The sequence below is a fragment of the Ambystoma mexicanum genome, chromosome 14 (genome assembly GCF_040938575.1).
Source record: "Ambystoma mexicanum isolate Mex_15411 chromosome 14, UKY_AmexF1_1, whole genome shotgun sequence".
NCBI classification, from domain to species: Eukaryota; Metazoa; Chordata; class Amphibia; order Caudata; family Ambystomatidae; genus Ambystoma; species Ambystoma mexicanum.
In genome coordinates this window covers 297,289,590-297,307,601 of record NC_090940.1, presented here as the reverse complement: position 1 = coordinate 297,307,601, position 18,012 = coordinate 297,289,590, and the positions used below count along the sequence as shown (strand labels likewise).

Genomic DNA, 18,012 nt, shown 5'->3' with positions numbered 1-18,012 from the left:
TTCAAACGAGTTCAGTTATTAAAGGTTGAAGAAAAGTAGTGTGTGCTCTTGCTAAGTGGAAGAGTGTCACAGATGGCTCAACAAGCACTCCAGGTCTTCGTGACATTTCACATGTTTTTATTAAGAATGTAATGAACCGTGTGGCTGTCAGTCTTTCTCTTCTAGTAAAGCCCTTTCCTCCCTAACCCAGGTTAGTAAATATAGATTGATACCCTACTGTCCAAGTTCCGACTTCCTGTGGAGATGTAGACCGAAAGGCAATTTACTTTTTCTCTCTAGACTCCCTCTGTAACTCTAAACTGTGCCCTACTCTATCCAGCGGGTATTCATTCTATATATGGCAGGAGATTGTGCCTTCCAGACACTGTGCCGACTCAGTCTCCTTTCTATTGCACTCCTATTTTCCTCACCCTCTCGCTATCTGATGATCTTCTCTCACTACTCTCCTGGTTCTTCATGCCTCTCACTCTACTCCCTGCATATTAGGCCTATGTCTTTCTGATGTCTTTTACTCCTTGTAAGTCTCTCCTCCACCCTTCAATGTTACTACTTGCTCCACCTCTCTAATACCCCCTCCCCTCCTCTCCACTACTACTCCCTCCTCCACTGTACTACTTCCTTCTCCACACTACTACTACCACTCCATCCACATTTACCTCTGTGTGTAAGTGGAAGGAGGGTGTCAAACACTTTGCAGTAACTCCTGTGAGAAACCTGAGGATATTCTCCCAAATAGACCCCCAAGAATCCCTTATTCAGGTGGCCAGGGAAGGGCTGGCCCTCTCAGATCCCAACCCTGGGAGTGGACAAGCGAGGAAGGATCTTCTGGGTAGGGGAAATCCGGGGTTATGCTCGGAGGTAATACCCCAGGCGAGACGCAGTACACCCAACCATATGACGCCTTTTCCCCATCCTACTCAGTAGGGTATCTAGAAACAAACTCCCTGCCCCCTTTACAGACACGGACACCTTCTTACGCATAACTCACAAAGAGCGAAAACGGATTAACACCTCCCTACCTGACATTCCCTCTGTTATCATACACCATTTCAGAACCCATACTGTTACTACCCCCTCGGTCACCACCCCTCCCAATACCAACAGATACCAAACCGGAAGCAAAACATAGGAGTAACGGGAGAAGAAAAGTACTTATGCCACCCCGTGCCCTACAACAACCCATTTGTACCCAACACTACAGGCACCCCCTTCACCCTGACGAAAACCCACGTGGTTTTTCCAAGTATTCTTCCCATAATCCATCCACTGGTTTTCCCTAAAACCACTGGGATGAGGAGGAGAGAGATTGGGAGGATAAGGATTACCCATAGGAATCTTGGGCCATTAACTCATATGGATGGCCGCCATGTTGTCCCGCTAACGAGGACAGGCAGGGTCAGACATTCCCTTCCAACCACTCACACCTTGATACAATAATTACTCCAAGGAAGTATCAAAGGCAGGCCAGAAAAGTACTCTTTGAGCGAGGTAGGTGTGCTAGAAGGTGCAGGAAGCCAGAGGAAGAACAGAAGAGCTGAAGAGAGGAGGCACATGCACTCAGCACTTCACTGGTCTCAACGCGATGCCAGCATTCGGGACGTAAAGATTGGGCCTGCCTCTTGCATTGGTACAAATCACCTGAGAGCAATCTCCCGATTCTCAAGGAACCTGGACCAATCATCCCCGTATTAGAGAGAATTGTCAAAGAACTCATGAAAGGAGTTTTCTTTACACTCCCACCAGTGTGAGATTTTCTCTTAGGTGTGGAACGCAGTACTGGCAAAAGTGGTCGCGACATTACCGCCTTCCATCGGCAGACCTTAAATATGTCTCTTGGAGACCTCATAGTAGCCATTAAATCGGCATCACAGGTAAGAGAAATGCTGCTTTCGCTGCCAATGATCCCTGTCTTGTGAAGACCATGTTCTTTGAACAAAGTCTAAATTCTTGAAGGTGTGATTTGACTTTCAGTACAGTAAACCTGATGCCCCCCACACCCCTCTCCGTTCTTTGCCAGCGTATGTTTTCAAGTTTTGCGGTAACTTTCCCACAAGCAATTCAATTGCTGTTTGGGCAGAATTATGAGTATTGGAAAGGCTTTTTAATGGTGTCACTATTGGAAAGCATATTTAATAGCATTGTTTTACTAAATAAGTAAATTTGATGGATTGCCATTAAATATGCGTTCCAATAGCGACAAACAGTTGCACTGCCTTTCGACACTCATAGTTCTGCCCAAACAGTATTTGCATTGTTTGTGAGATGCCACCTCGCCAGCTTGAAAATATACGCTCTAAGCAGAGACAGATTTGTTAGTTTGCATTTTGTTGGGACACCCGTCCATAGTCAAAATGGTAGGGAAGTCATGGGCGAACAAAGCAGGCCCAGTGCCTTTTTTCTGGAAGGCTCTGGCAGCCATATTCCACCCAGTCATATGGATTCCCCACACAGCACCAGGTCGGGAGGAAGGTCGTCATTCTATGTCCTGCCCCCAACTTGTTGCGTAGGTGGGTCCTTCCTGGTTGTTTGCAAGCGGGTCAGAACATAACTTTCTCAGATGAGGCAGCCCTATAAACAGACCTATAAACCAGGGTCCCATCGAACAGCGAAATGCTGAATACTGCATGTTCCAAATCTGCCATTGCATTGCCGAAGCCTGGACACAAGCAGACTCACTCCTGTGGATCTGCACTGTAAAGGACGGTTCCTCTATTTTCTTTCCCCCGACTCACCAAGGATTAATCTATGCTTACCAGACTCATTTTGGGGCCTTTAATCTAGGATCACCCTTCATACTGGTGGCTAACAAGTGGCTGCAGACCTTTTATCTTGTGCCAGACAACGGGACCTCTTTTCCTCTGTGACCAAACAGGATCAAGACAGACGATTGCTCTGTTTTTCATCAATGGTGCTTTGGGCCAGGTGTAGACTAACGACCGGTACACCCCACTTCTATTGAGAAACACGCTAAGCGAGGGTTCAGGTTTCATGACTGTTTTTGACTGTGTTTTCTCTCTTTCGTCCGCTCCTCTTTTATAGAGCCATGTTTGTTCTACAACGGCATCAAATCAAAGCACCCCTATTTTATGAGAAAAAGTAGCCAAACTCGATGGGATATTCCTGTCACCTTGTTTCCTGAGAGAGTCCCACTACCTGCCAGGCAAGGCCTGACACAGAAAAGCCAATAGTTCTGTTAGGGTATCACAGATGGCCTCAAGAGCACACTAATGCTCAGAGATCAAGGGTGTCTATTTCAATCTTTTTTAAAAGAGCTATGAATGCTATCCCTCCCTCTCTCTCGTCTAGGAATGGACAATCCCGCCTTAGCAGAGGTGTCCCTAAATCCTAGACTGACACTAAAGATCGGTATGCCATACCATCTAAACGTTATCTTCCTTATGTTGATGGCCTAAAGGCAAACCCATTAACTAACTAGATTTCGTCAGGAAGCATTCTACTTCAAGATTCCTGAATGATAAGCTACAGGGTTTCTGGCTTTGCAGAAGATATAGTGGGACTTGAGTGTCAATCTGGTGTTTCTTGTTCAATATCTGTCGGTCTTTGTTCCTCTTTCTATTCTCTTCCCTTCTGTTACGACCATCCTCCCTTCTCTCTCTCCATGACTCTTCCTTCTCTGTCCCTCCGATGTTCCTCTCCTATGGTCTACCTCCATCCTCCGATCTTACTCCTTTCCCTTGACCTCACCAGTGCTTCTTTTCTCTCTCCAACCTACAACTACTACTTCCTCCTCTCCACACTACTACTAATCTCTCCTCTCCACACTACTACTACTCCACCTCAACAATACTACTACTTCTACCTCCACACCATTACAACTCCTCTACTTCTCTTTTCACACTGTCGCCCCTTTCACTTACTCGCTACTCTCTTATCAGTCTCACTCACACCTTGCATACACACTAACGACATAGTACCACATTCTCTCATCAGCCAATACCTCATCTTCTCTATAAACCGCCTCCACACACCCCTACACCACATTGCCTCCTTTTGGTCTCTTGGTACACCTCCTCTGACCTGAACATCACCTCTGTTTCCTGTGTCCCCTTTAATCCCCCCACCCCTCCTTCCTCCATTGGTTATCCCCTGCTAGTTCCCAGGGCCAGTCATTGCCGGCCTTCCCCTTCAGGGAGGTCTTACCTTCGATAAAATACCTTTATGGAGGTGAAGCCCCACCCCATTCTTGCTTGCCGCAGACGTCCTAGTGCGTGTGAGTGTTCCCAATGTCCGTTGGACTGCAGTCCTTGCGGCAGAGCTGCTCCAAAGCTGTTAAACTTGAGCTTTGTTCCGGTATGGAGCAGATTAGATAACAGAATTCTGCGTATTCTGACACTTGTTGTGGTTGGATGTGCGGCGTCTCGTCATTATGCTGCGGTGGTGGTGTGCTGGTATGCAGTCCCTCTCAACAGTGGCACTGCTGGCAACCCATACTAGCACATAAAGACAGGACAGGGGCTGGGGTCCTCCTAACCACCACCTTACCCCTCTGGTGTAGGACTGTCTCTCGCTTCCACCCTGGTAAGCCTCCCACCCTTAGGTTTAGGTGGGTCCCTATCCACTCTTGCTAGGGTCAGGTTATTGGCCCCATCACGTAGGGCCTGCTTCAGATCTCACTGAGGATAATGGCTTGTTCCTGCTACTTCAAGGTTCACATGAAGCCAGCAAGTGGGCACAGGCTCATCATGGGCTGCGCAGTACTCTGTATATTCACAATGACACAAGTTCAAAATGATGTTATTATGAAGAATTTGCACTCTGTTGCGTACCAGAAGGAGGACTCGGACTATTATGTGCCATGTTAACAGTTTTTATTCAAATATTAAAAGAAACCACCTATCTTGCCCAACCGCTATGAGGGAAGTTTGTCCTGAGCCAAATCCTTTTCAAGTAACTGGCCCTACCACGTATGAAAATGTAACCAAAAAAAGGGGGAGGCCGGAGCAGTGGCCTCTGTCTTCGGTTTTCAACCTGGTTGATCACTTGGATCTCTGTTTCTTCAATAAAACAAAAGTTCAATGTCACAAAACAAAGTTAATTTCCATAGGTTTGAAAGTTCGTCTGTTCGTCTTTTATGTTAACGGATATGTATACTGTGTGTGGAGTGGTCCCCTGGCGCTCTGGCAGATTTAAAAATGAAGAGGGTAGGATCATTTAGTAGGGTGTAGCAGGATAAAGGTAGAGCGAGATTTGTGATGTTCTGTTGGCAGCTTCAGTTCGGTTAGCACCGTTCGCTGAGCATGGGTGCAGTTTACGGATCTGTGGGCTCCCATGTGCTGTTGTGCTTGACTGTGTGGTTTGTTTTGTTGTTGCAGTGTAGTGAAGTACTTGCGATTTGCAGTGCAAGAGAGTGGTTGTGTTTTTTTAGGGCTTGAGAGTTGTGTGCAGAGAGTTGTGGTTTTAGCAGATTGGTTAGTGGGTTATCCCGTTCTTTCGGGCGTCTGTGTTGGGTGTCTTTTTGCCTTGCTCTCTACTGGAGTGTTCTTCTATGGCTCTTTCACCTGGTTCTGCTTGAGGCGGTGGCCTATCCCTGTGGCTGTCTAGTGATCTGTGGGCGTTAAAGGAGGTGAGGGCCTCCCCCACCCAAGGTTGAGATTGCCATGGTTATGGGTTACTCTTTGATCATAGAAGCGCTCTGCCTGTTCATCATCTCCCTGAGCTCCTAGTGCGTGGTCCCCTCCCTATGAATTCTAAGCACTCACTGTCCTGTTTGGTGTTCGTGATTGATGCTCCTTCGTCTTTGGCTTGGGAGGGTGAGTCCTGGGGATTTTTCTTTCGTCAGTTGATTCCGTCTGGTTCTGTGGTGAACAGCCAGGTTTTGAGTAGTTTCCTGAATTTTAGGTGGTCCTTTGTATTTTGTGTGTCTTTCGGGAGGGTGTTCCAGGTTTTTGCTGCCAGGTGAGAGAAGGAGGATCCCCCTGGATTTTTCCTTGCGTGTGGTTTTGGTTGTAGGTGGATGTTGCTTGATCTGAGTGTTCTTGTTGGTAGGTAAATTGTTATTTTCTTTTGTAGGAATTCTGCTCCTTGGCTGCTGTTTGCTCTGTGCGTTATGCACATTGTTCTGAACATGATTAGTTGTTTGATTGGAAGCCAGTGTAACATTTCAAGCGCTGGGGTGATGAGGTCTCCTTGCAATCATTTGAGGAGGAGTTAATGTTCGATAACGCAGTTCCCAACCTCACTGCAGGTTCTATTTGTCGAACCATTCTATCTTCCATACGGTTTCCTCTTCCTTTGGAAATCTTAGGGTCTTCTTATACAATTTGCACAGGTTCGATTCAGTGTTTGAAACCCTCCAGGTAATCTTTTTTTTACAGTTCTCTTTCCTAGTCCTCGTGAATCTAGGACTCCCCAAGTCCTCTGAAAGGCTTTCTTTTTCTCGATCAACAAAATTCACATAGGGTGCTTGCCGACTCTGGGTTATCATGCTCCCGTAACATTGTCGGCTTTCCCAGCCTTGATGCAAAGTGTTTGTATCCCCTTCACTCTGACTCACATAGGGCTTGTCCGTTGGGTTTCTCAGAGTCCCATAATCGTGTCAGCTTTTCCATCTTGCATTGAAAGTGTAAGTGTTCATAATTTATTCAATCTGATTCACATAGGCTGTTTGCCTGTTTGGGTTTTATCTTGCTCCCTGAACCCTTGTGGCTTTCCTAGCCTTTGATATCAGTTTCTCAATTTCTTAAGGCTCTCCGAAGCCCTATGTCCATCTGATGGGCTAGCTTTTACTCTGCTTTGGATGATCAGGCTCCTGTAAGGTGATTGGCTTCCCCAGCCTTGATTATCAATGTTCATACCTCTCAATTGTGTTCCCTCTTCGGGAGCTTTTGCTTTGCTACAGTTGCTCGTATTGGCAGCAAATACATTTCTCGTGCGGGGCTCAGAGATCCGGGCTCCCTTCTGTAGTCTGGTCTCAGTATTGATTACCAAGCCCCAGGCCCGCAACAGTGTCCTTGTGGTCCCGCCACCAGATGAGACAGTTGCTTCTGTCTCTTTCCTGTCCTTGGCTTCCTGGTCGGTCAGGACGCTAGTCTTCCATCTTGCCAGCGACTTGTTCTCTCCCCATGCTACCGCTAGCTATTTGGTGAATCCCAACAAAAGTATTCAAAACGGGAGTAATAAGAGTCTTTTCAATTCCCATGTAGACAGATAATGTATGCTGGATTGGGAGTTCCTTATCGGAATGGGAGATCTTGTCCTTGACAGTGGAGTCCAACCTAGTGAGGCTGCACTTGCCCATACCCCTAGGGAGGGTCTTGCTGAGCGAACTCGCCTCCCTAGCCTCAAAGGCGATGGCTCCCCTCTGGAGAGAAGGGACCATTTGTCCAGATTCGTCACAGCTCCCAAATTGGAACTGGCGTCCTGGCGCCAGACCATGGCTACATTTGAAAGCAACCGTTTGACAAAGGAGATTCAATCTCATTATGGGCTGGAATCCTGGAAGAAGGGTGAGCTGGGGGACAGCGTTGTTTTGTCAGGCAGAGGAGGTAGCTGACCTGTCCACAGATCAGATAAATGTTAATGGTTTGGACACCCCATCTGAGCCTGACCTTATGCATCCACTCCTGATGAGCTTGTGAGTGTGCCCTTTCAGGTGTTCGACAAGTAAGGAATAACTGCCCCTTCTGTTACAAGAAGATACTCTTTCTTGGAGATCCTGGACTAGGGAGCACCCCATGGGGGACCCTGCTGCTCTTCCACTTTGCCCCTCCTGCCTCTATTTTGAGTATTTGGGAAAAGCCTGCTTCACCTGATCCATGTGCCATGTTTTGGCTAAAAAGCACCGGCTTTCAACTGCAGATCCTGGCTTTTTGTGTACTGTCACATGGCCGAGGGAGCAGACAATTACTGACACCGGAATACAGTTAAAGGGCTGTATTAAACAACATTTAAATATAAGACTATTAAAGGGGAATTGGTTCAGGATTTCTGTAACTGAAGATTTCTTGGTAAACTTTGTCTTAAACTCAGGAATATATAACAAGGTGAGAAAATAGAGACATACGGAACGTTCCAGATAGGAAGGTCTCCTGCTTAGAGAGATCCAGAGCTTAATTCCGATCTTGGGGACCACGAGACCTCTGTCTCTCCCTGGATTTAAGGCTGCCTCCATTTGCCAAATGTTCTAAAAGTCCTCCCATTCTTGGGGCACTCCTTCTCTCCATGACTTACCCCCCTCTTCCAGTGCCAAGTGGCTCCCTCCTCTAATCCTAGAAGAGGGCATGTGTAACAAAGTCTCTCTCTTTCTCAACTGTATAGCACAACCCTCTTCTGGGGTCACAAGCCTCCATTTCCCCTCACTGGAGCACACCCAGCTTCTGGGATTACAGGGATCACCTCTTCCTCACTCGAGCACACCCTCATTCTGGGGTTCAAGGGTTTCTTCTCCCGCTCACTGTAGCACACCCCTTTCTGGGCTCTCCTCTCCCCCACTGGAGCACACACCTTTTCTGGGGTGCAGGATCTCCTCCCTCTCACTGAGCACACCTCTCATATGGGCTGAAGGGTCCTCTGCTCTTGTGCTCTCCGCTTCCTGAGCAAAGTCCTCTCCTCAGTGGCAAGCCAATAGGACACTGTATGCGGATCGTAGCATCTGTTTTAAAGTCTTCACTATCCCACCATTGGCTGAAGCAAACTTACAAATTGATTGGATTATTGGTTTCCTAGTCCAGGCCAGGTAAAAAGTCTTTAAAAGTTTTGTCACCGCGCTTACATACAAGCCGCGCCTAGTGCAACAGGCCCAACGAGCTGCGGATAGAGACCAGTCGCAGACGAGCGAGGAGCAGGCCCCGGAGGATAGCCAGTTACAGGACTTGGAGACGTAAGCCCGGAGAAGAGTGGGGATGTCGAACCGAGGTAGGAGGAGACAGGAGCGTATGAGCCCTGAATCGGACCTGAGGGGGGGGGGGGGAAAAGGGACAATCCACTGTGAACTGTTGGGACTAGGAAGTGGGTTTGGGTGCCGGGGGATAGACGATGTTATATTTATGCTGTGATAAAGTGTTGATTAGACATGTTAAACTGTTCTCCTGTATGCCAACCGAAAATAAACAAGTTAAAAAAAAAAAAAGTTTTGTCACCATTTTGGATTTCTTAACATGTTTCCCCCAGTGCAGGAGCTGGTGTTTGCCTATTCTGCTCCTGCTTTGTCTCCTGTCTCTCCCACTGCACAGAAGTTTGTTGTGCGAGTTTCTCAGGTTCAAAATGCCAACACAAGGAACAGGTAAACCTAGAGTAAATTCCCACCTATGCAAAATGTTTCCTTTGGGGAGTGGGGAAGAAAGCATTTTTCCTTAAATTCTGAAGATTCAGAGGGAGGCAGAAGGGTTTCTCCTTCACAGGCACTACTACTACTACTACTGCTGCTGGGGGTTGGTGTAATTGTGTTAAATTAGGCTTTTCCCTTGGATGATCCGCACATGTTGACTATAGGACCTCAATGGATGTGCTTGTGGTTTTTCATAGCATCTCTTTCTGAATCCCTGGGAGATATTCTTGAATTCGCTCTGGGGTGTGGATTCTTAAGCCACATGAATAGAGATGCAGTCCCGGATACCCTGTTACTTTGGGGCTGGTATTTCTGAATCAGTTGCGCTCTTAGGGGGTTTGAGAATTGTTCAGGACTGGTCACAAAATCATCAATTTGGCCAGATGCGCTTTCAAGTCCTTGAAATGATTCAACCTAATACAGAAGGAAATCTTAACAAATGACTATGATACGTAGAGGCATTCAGGAGATCATGAGCACTTATTCAACTAACTTCTCCCTCCCCTCCTCCCTTCCCCCTTCCACTCCTGTGTGGCCTCCCATTCTCCCACTCCTGTGTGGCCTCCCATTCTCCCTCAGCCTTTCTTTCCTCCTTAGCTTATCGCATCAGATGAGGTCACTAGGGTTGTCCGTTCTTTGAAGATATCCTCCAAACAAGTTTCCCCCTATTCTTCCAGAACTATTCAGGACAAAATTGGCTCCCTTGCCCCAGCACTTTTTGATTTCTGCAATTACTTTCTTGCCACATGTTCTTCCCCCTCTTCACTCAAGCGCTGTCTTGTGCGCCCCCTCCTGAGAAAGCCTTATGCCGACCCATTGTGTCTGGCCAACTACCACCTCATCTTTATTACCCCCTTCCTCGGGAAACTCCTGGAGAAGCTGGTCCTCCCACGACTGACCCAGCATACTGGGCTAGCTGGTTGCCTGCACAACTATCAATCTGGTTTTAGAGCATCCAGAGGCACAGAAACTGCTCTTCTGAATACCTGTGAAGAATTGCTCGCATCTCTTGACACTAACTCTCCCGCTCTTCTCATTCTACTTGATCTCTCCTCTGCATTTGATATGATCAACCATTCCATTCTCATAAAACACAATACTTTTGGTATCTCGGGGCGGGCACTGGACTGGCTGACCTCCTTCCTCACTGACCATCCCTCCCAGGTCATCATGGGCTCTTTCTCTTCTCCGACCTCTATCTTCACTTGCAGCTTTCCCCAGGGCTCGGACCTCTCACCCTGGCTGTTTAATGTCTAGCTTGTCCCGCTTGGCCACCTTATTTCCACGTTCTCCCCTCAACTCCAGTGTAATGCAGATGACACCCAACTCTTCTTCAAACTCCCCTCTTATCCTCATTTACCATACCTGACTGCCTATCTGCCATCCAGTCCTGGTGTGCCTCTAATGATCTCAGCCTCAATGCTAGCAAGACTGAGATCCATCCTATTGGGACTCCTACTCCCTCTTTTTTCTCTTCACTCTGGCCACCCTCTATGGGCTCTTCCCCTTCTCCTGCTTCTGAAGTCAGAAACCATTGAGTCATCTTAGACTCCTCTCTCTCTTTCCTTCTTCACATCCTGGACCTTGCCAAGAAGTCCTATTTTCAACTCCTCCTCCTCCCAGGTATCCTGCCTTTCCTCACTTTTCCCCAGAAGCTCAATGTCTCTAGAGCTCTGGTACTCTCTAGACTGGACTATTAAAACAGCCTCTTCCTTAATCTACCCTCTTCCTCCCTCCGTCCCCCCAGCTTATCCAGAATAGGGCTGCAAGACTTATCCTTGGCCTCAAGCCCAGGGACTCTATCTCTCCAGCCCTAAAATCTCTCCACTGGCTCCTGGGTTGCTGCAGTGATCAAATTCAAATCCCTCTGCATTATCCATAAGGCTACCTGGGGCCAGGGTCCACTCTATCTACAACCTGCTCTCCCCCTAAATCTTTACGCTCATCCGGCTCCAACTCTGTGTGTCAAGTGCTTTTCTAAGCAGTGAGCTTTTGGCAGTTCTCTCTTGTCAACAGACTTCCTCCTCTGGAACAGCCTCCCCCTTCCTCTCTGTCTTGAGCTGGATCTCCTCAAATTCCAGAAGCTCCTCAAGACTTTCCTCTTCAACTCCTTTTTCCTCCTCTTCCTTCCATGTTAATAACCCCTCAGTCGCTGAGATTGGTGGCCTAAGCCTTTGTGTCCTATGGGTCCTGGCCTTCCTCCCAGTCACCCTCAGCCTTCCGCCCACTCCCAGCACTTGCCTTTGGGTACCTACTGGCCTGTGTTATCACAGGCCTGCACTTATATTGGCAGGTGATCACCCTTTACCACGTGATCTCTAGCAACCACTAAACTGTTGCACTCACCCGACTCCTTGGCACTTCCCTCTGTGGAATACCCAGCACTTATTCCCTTCTCTTGTCCCTTCTCTCTCTTGCTCTTGCATATTCTGAATGCTCATAAGGCCTAGTAGGACCACCTCTTTCATGTCCATCGGTTTATTCTATTTGCCTTTTGCTCACATGTTCCCTCTCCGTTTGCCCTGTGAGCAAATTCAAACACAATTTCTTGATGTACAAGTGCCTTACAAACGCACAATAAAAATAAATGTAAAAAAGAGTTGACAGGCTCAATGCCATGATAAAAGAAAGGTATCGGGTAATAAAATCACGGCAAAAATGTCGCCAGTCACAAAAATCTGCGTAAAAAGGAGTGTTTTGACCCCATTATACCATTTAAGGGGGGGCGGGGGTTGTGCAGGTGCCCCCCCCCCCCGCTCCCCTTAAATGGTATAATGGGTCCACGGGTTGCGGGGGTGTCCCCCGCATCCTTCACATGATTGTGGCAACAAAACCACGCCATTTTTGTTGCAATATTTTGTATACACGGCCATTTTTGCCACGATTTTAATACATGGAACAAAAAGAAAGAACATCTTATATAAGGCCCAGTACAAGATTATTACCCAATTGTTATGATCCTGAAAATGGGACAAGATAAAACAACTATGTGCATCCGGGCGTATAAATGTCATCAGCGTTGTCTGAAACATGACATTATGCATTACAGTACGTAATGTCATCATAATGACATCTCTAAGCGCCCATTTGATTCTTCTATGTGTTTTTCGAGAGTGCAAATGTACACGCTTGTTTTAAGAGACACTTTTCACATGAAGACACCTTCAAAACATGTGAAGGTAATACATTTTATATTCGTTTTTCGTTGCTACATTGAGTTTGACTGTGCCAAAATGTAGGCAACGTCAATGAAATAATGATCTATATTTGGATTCGGTTTTATCCATCCCTGCATTCCGGTAGAACCTTTTCCTTTAATGCAAGTTCTTTGCATCAGTGATTGTGATACATCAAATGAATAGCTTTGCTATACCTTTTGCAGCTTTAATTAAATTGAATTCATGAGAAACCAAGGGTTTACATCATTTATATCTCAACATACCAACAAAGGTCAGCGATTATCTTATCTACGAATTATAACACTATTCTATTATATACACTTGAATAATAAATCACCCGCCCCTTATTTATCTTACATGCCTAGAGGTTTAAATAAGCCAACACTCCTCCTTATGAGCCATATAGAGTGGCGAAACATATGTAGAGGATGTAACAACTGAAATGTAATCAAGAGGATATACCTAATGAATGCAACTAAAGGAACACTTTTAGGGTATGTGCCAATTGAAATTTAATGTAACATAAACTGAGGATGTATACATTGAAATCAAATAGGCTGTACAAACAATGAAGTTGAACTAAATGGGTTAAGAGGCACATACATTGAACCAAAATCAATGGGGATGAAGTAAAAGGACTACATAACTTTCCTTGCATGTGAGAAAAAAGAAATGATATATTTTGATTAATTCTTTCTTTTGAACATTCAGCATTTAGGACAAAATCAATCTCTTAGAGAGACCGATCTACTGACTTTCTTTTGATGTTTTTATCGAAAGCATCAGCAGGGTACAGCATGTCAGTAACATAACATTCAATAACATGTCAGAAAGCAAACCGTTCTGCCTCGGCAAAAGCAAAGCACATCCCAGGAAACCAACACAAGTTTCAGGATAGCGGTGCCATTCACCTAAAAAGAGAAGGTGCAGCATCGGTACATGACATCAACAATGCTTCCTGTGCTTTTATGACACACTGCCCCCATGCAGCAATGAAAAGAACCCCTCCCTCATCCCCCACTTAGACAGTCAAAGACAAAGGGCCAAGCATCACTTTCGGAAGATAGCATTGGGTAAACGGGACAGCAAGACAATAGGAAAAGGGGGCTGCTTCATGAGTGGGTTTTCAGCCCTCCAGGAAGCCAGCCCCTGGCCCAGCAACATTGATACATAGAGAAATGCCCCAGGCGTGCGCTAACAGTTTTGGGCAGAGTAATATTCGAGGAAGGGGGAACCATACCATGTCCACATGCACATGCGTCTCCAGCAGAATTACAGTCAAACTCTCCATAACATACATTTCATGCGCCTTCTAAAGTTATTCCCGGTGTGTGGCCAGATTATGGCTTTCCTGCCTTGCCAGGAGGGCGGACATCGCCTTTAATGGTCCGCCAGCCCGAGCTAAGGCCTCGTCTGCAGTGCAAATGGCTTTCACATTTTTTCATCGGGAGATCCGCACTGCCTGCTCAGCCGATCTCCCAATGAAAAAACATTTTATTATAAAAGATGGCCACCACCATATTGAAAAGAGACTAAGGGCCTCATTACGACCCTGGTTGTCCAGAAAGAACGGTGGCGGTAAAACCACTGCCACTGTTGTTTCCGGACCGGCTGATTAAGAGTCCTGCAGTTGGGAGGTGTCACTCCCGCCAGGTCTGACCTGGCAGGTTTAACACCACCCGCCTGCAGGTGGACATGGAAACACCGGTTCTGTCATAGACGGAACCAGTGTTTCCATGGTCCCCATCCCCATTCCGCCTCCGGAATTACTGGGTCATCGGGGTTGTAATGCCCCAGTGATTCCCGGGAATCACAGAGGCGGAATGGTAATACGGGTCCGACGGTAGCCTGCAGTTTTTTCCGGCATGGTTACCGCTGGACTCGTAATGAGGCCCTAAGTCCCTTTTCCATGTCTATCGCGGCAGCCAGAATGGAAGAGCGCCGGGAATGGAGTGCAATGCTGCAGTCCCACAGGTAAGTGGAGGGCATGGTGAGGGGAAATTGGGTCATTTTATGGGTGTGGGGGGGCAAAAAGGAGAGGCTCCCTGTTGTCTGACTTCATTGAAAGAAGAAAAAAAAGCACCGCCCAGGGAAGGGCCTCGGGTGGCTGGAACAGCAGGCAGGGATTGAGTATTCACGCCCGCTGTTCCAGTGTGAATACACCTTTTCCAATGCAGTGTCACACACATGATCCGCCAGGAGCAGTTTCCTTTGCATGTGAGGCAACATCCTAATCATCCCCACTTTTCTCTACTCCAAACAAAACGAATAGCGGGTCCAGCTTCCTTCTAATGCCATCAATCTCCCTGACCCATCCCAAAACCTCCTTCCAGAAGAGACTCGCCAAGGGACACTCCCACCACGTGCCAGTAAGTACACCGCTCACAGCACTTTCACGTAGGGCACTCACATTAGGATACATCTTTCATAGTTGTGCAGCAGTCAGATACCACGTAAACGGTATCCTAGCATTATGTATTTTATATTGTTACAATTGAGGACGACCAAACCGCCCTATTAATAACTCCCCAAACATCCCTGTTCTCTGGGAGCTGAAGGTCAGAAGACCATTGCAGCTGCGTTCTTGCTATCCCCAGATGCCCCTGCATCAGCAGTGCCTTGTATGCTTGCGAAATAAGCCCTTTAGACCCTGTATGCATATTAAGAATATGCTCAAACCGCGTCGGGTGGTGCTTTAGGTCTTCACCCCAACTCACGTCTGTCATGATCTACTGACTTTTTATACTTTTCTCTTTATTGTATTAACAAAAATATGCTTGAATGAAATAAAACACTTCATTAGATCTCAAAGCACAAGAATATTTCCTTTTCTCCATAATAAAATGTTTATTTGGGACTGTGCTGATGTGGTCCATCGAAAATCACATGCAGCTATAGATCACATATGTAAGAGTAAAAGTGCATCTGGCTCCCTATCATCTGCCATATTTCTATATTATACATTGTTTTTTTAATTAAAGCAAAATATTTAAATGCACCCAATGCTTAAAAGGTTTTATCTCTGCATTGGTTGCAGTTAGTCTAAACTCTTGCAGTGCCAGCGGAGTAACAGGACATTAAAGCATAAGCAGAAAAGAAAAAATATTTGTTGGGGGAAGAATTAGTTAGAATTTGATAGCTATTTTAGAGTATTAAAAAATAAAGAACATAGTATATCCATAATTGATGGATAGGAAATTGTTCAAGTGAAATCGCGCATCAACCCAAGATAGACTTACAAATTAAAACCCAAAAAGGTTTTACATTTAACGTGATTCCTTCTGCTTATTCAAAAATGGTTTTGGGCTACCTTTTGTTAATTCTACACTCTTATATTTATGGGGCAGCTTGAAATTCAACATGTGATTCCTTCTGTTGCCATGAACATTGTATTAGTAACTCTAGGTATGTGAAAATATAGAATCTCTCGGAATTGTAAGGGTCCAGAAGTAAGGCTCGGACACAATGATGGCATGTTTTCGGATAGAGTTTTATTAATAATAAAGAGGGTTGGAAAAGTGCCTCTCTTTCCCTAAAGCCTAAGAGGGGTTTCCCTACATCAAAGGAAACTAATGAAATTGTCAGGAAGTCCAAAACTAAAAAGTTTGTCACGTTTGTGTCTCAAAACCTACTTCTTAACTTAACGCTAATAATCTAAGATTACTGTGCAAGGAGGGTCTCTTCTCAAAGTAAGAAGTGTTTTTTGTGTTTTCAGCCAACAGAAAAGTTCCCAGTTTTGCTGGGAATAAAGCGATACAAAATAATTTTCCAAAATGCAAGATTCCAAATGCTATGCTTGTGTTCTTTTCCCCTATACTTCTTATCTGCTACCAAGCATATGATTCCTTTTTATCACTCCTAGGGTTCTTGACCCTCTTCTTCTTAACCTTTCATGTGGGTGAGAGTCCCAGACTCGTAATATTTTACACGGCTTGGTTCACTCCCCTGCCAAGCAAATGTTTTCTCTTGTTCGGTCTCTGTTCTCCTCTCAAGGTGCCAGACCCTTTTTGCTTTAAACTTTGGCTTCACTTGTGGGTGCGGGTCTGTGAGAATCTCATGGTGACACAAGCAAGAAGGACACACGTGACCACAGTTCAAGGGTGTTTAATAAACAATGAAAATGGTGTGCGGGTTGGAAAAACGCCTAATCTAAAACTAAATCTAAGATGGGGACAGGTGTCAACCATGAAATGAAGAACAAGACAGTCCTAGTAGCGTTGTATCAGACAAAAGGGCCTATACAAATAAAAACCTATTTCCAATTCCTTACGCTAAAGACAAAAGGGTGTGGGATCGGTTTCAAGAAAAGAAAGAAGTGTTCTCAAATAATAAGTCATGAGGCAGTGGCCTCTGTCTCCTTTGCCCATGTGTTGAGCACGGGGTAAGGTGGAGTTGGTGGTGCACAGTACAGTCTCAGGCATTCCTAGCATGAGGCGACAGATCTTTTCAGCTCCCAGGTTCCTCAATATCCAAGTCTCGTTTCCTCTCGAAAGTCACTCGCCCTCGAGGGCCTGATGTGTTCAAAACAGCAAAACAAATGTTCCTTTAATAAATGATAAATCTCTGGCGACCTTGGTTCACTCCTGGATCCCCCTCTTCGGGGCGCAAACCCTCCTCAGCTTTTAGCTACAGTTCAACAAGGGTGATGGTTGTTACCGCCTGGGTCCTCCTCTTGTGGACTGACCCTCTCTCAATAATATTCCTTTGCAACAGTTCAGTTAGGGTAAGGGCTTCACCCCTGGCTGGGTCACCCACTTCTGGGCTGACCCTTTTCCAATAGTATTTCTTTGCATCTCTTATTCTTTACTCATTAAACTTTGGGTGATATCTTAACTCCTTGGATCTCCCTTGTTCAGGCTCGGACCTCTCTCGACTGCCAGCCCTTGGGTGACAGCTTCACCCCTGGAGCTCCCTCGTTCGGGCTTGGACTCTTCTTTGTGCTTTCTACTGGTTTCTTGTTCGTGGGAGCCACGTCCCTTTTCTTTATTTCCCATACAGGATTTACTTCCCTTGCTTTTTTTTTCTTCAATATAACATTTTATTTGGCATTTTAACATATAACAGTAGATCAGACATTTTGTAAAGTCCTTGTTAGAACACATCATGTGCTAGTTTCTTAGATTGGTGGTTTGGTGGTCGGGGTGGTCGGCTTTAGGAGTGCATCTCTTCAGTCCGTTGTGGGGTGGAGGGGGGCGGGGGGTGATGCTGCTGTGGTGTTTCGTGGCTTCTGAATTATACTAGCCAGCGTGTGAGTGGGGGTCTGTGGGAAAGGGTTGGGAATTGTTCTGCGTAGTCCATGAACGGGGCCCAGGTGTTCTGGAATTTGCTCGGGTTCCCTGCTCGTAGGGCGGTGATCTTCTCTGCGACTAGTGTCCCAGCATTTCACCCACCGCAGTGGGATTGATGGGCCTGCAGGGTTCTTCCAAAGCCGGGCTAGCGCGATTTTCGCTGCTGTTAGGAGGTGTGTACATAGGCCAGCCAGGTGTCCAGTAAGGGGTAGTTCGCCATCACCCATGTTCCCCAGCAGTACTATCCCTCGGTCCCAAG

The 18,012-nt window shown here is 46.2% G+C and overlaps 1 protein-coding gene across 2 annotated transcripts in view; it reads left to right on the top strand.

The window, feature by feature from the left end:
- The window catches only part of KIAA0586 (KIAA0586 ortholog), a 2,241,463-nt gene that overhangs the window by 1,111,216 nt on the left and 1,112,235 nt on the right, over positions 1-18,012 (top strand). The gene's annotated exons all lie outside the window — the stretch shown is intronic.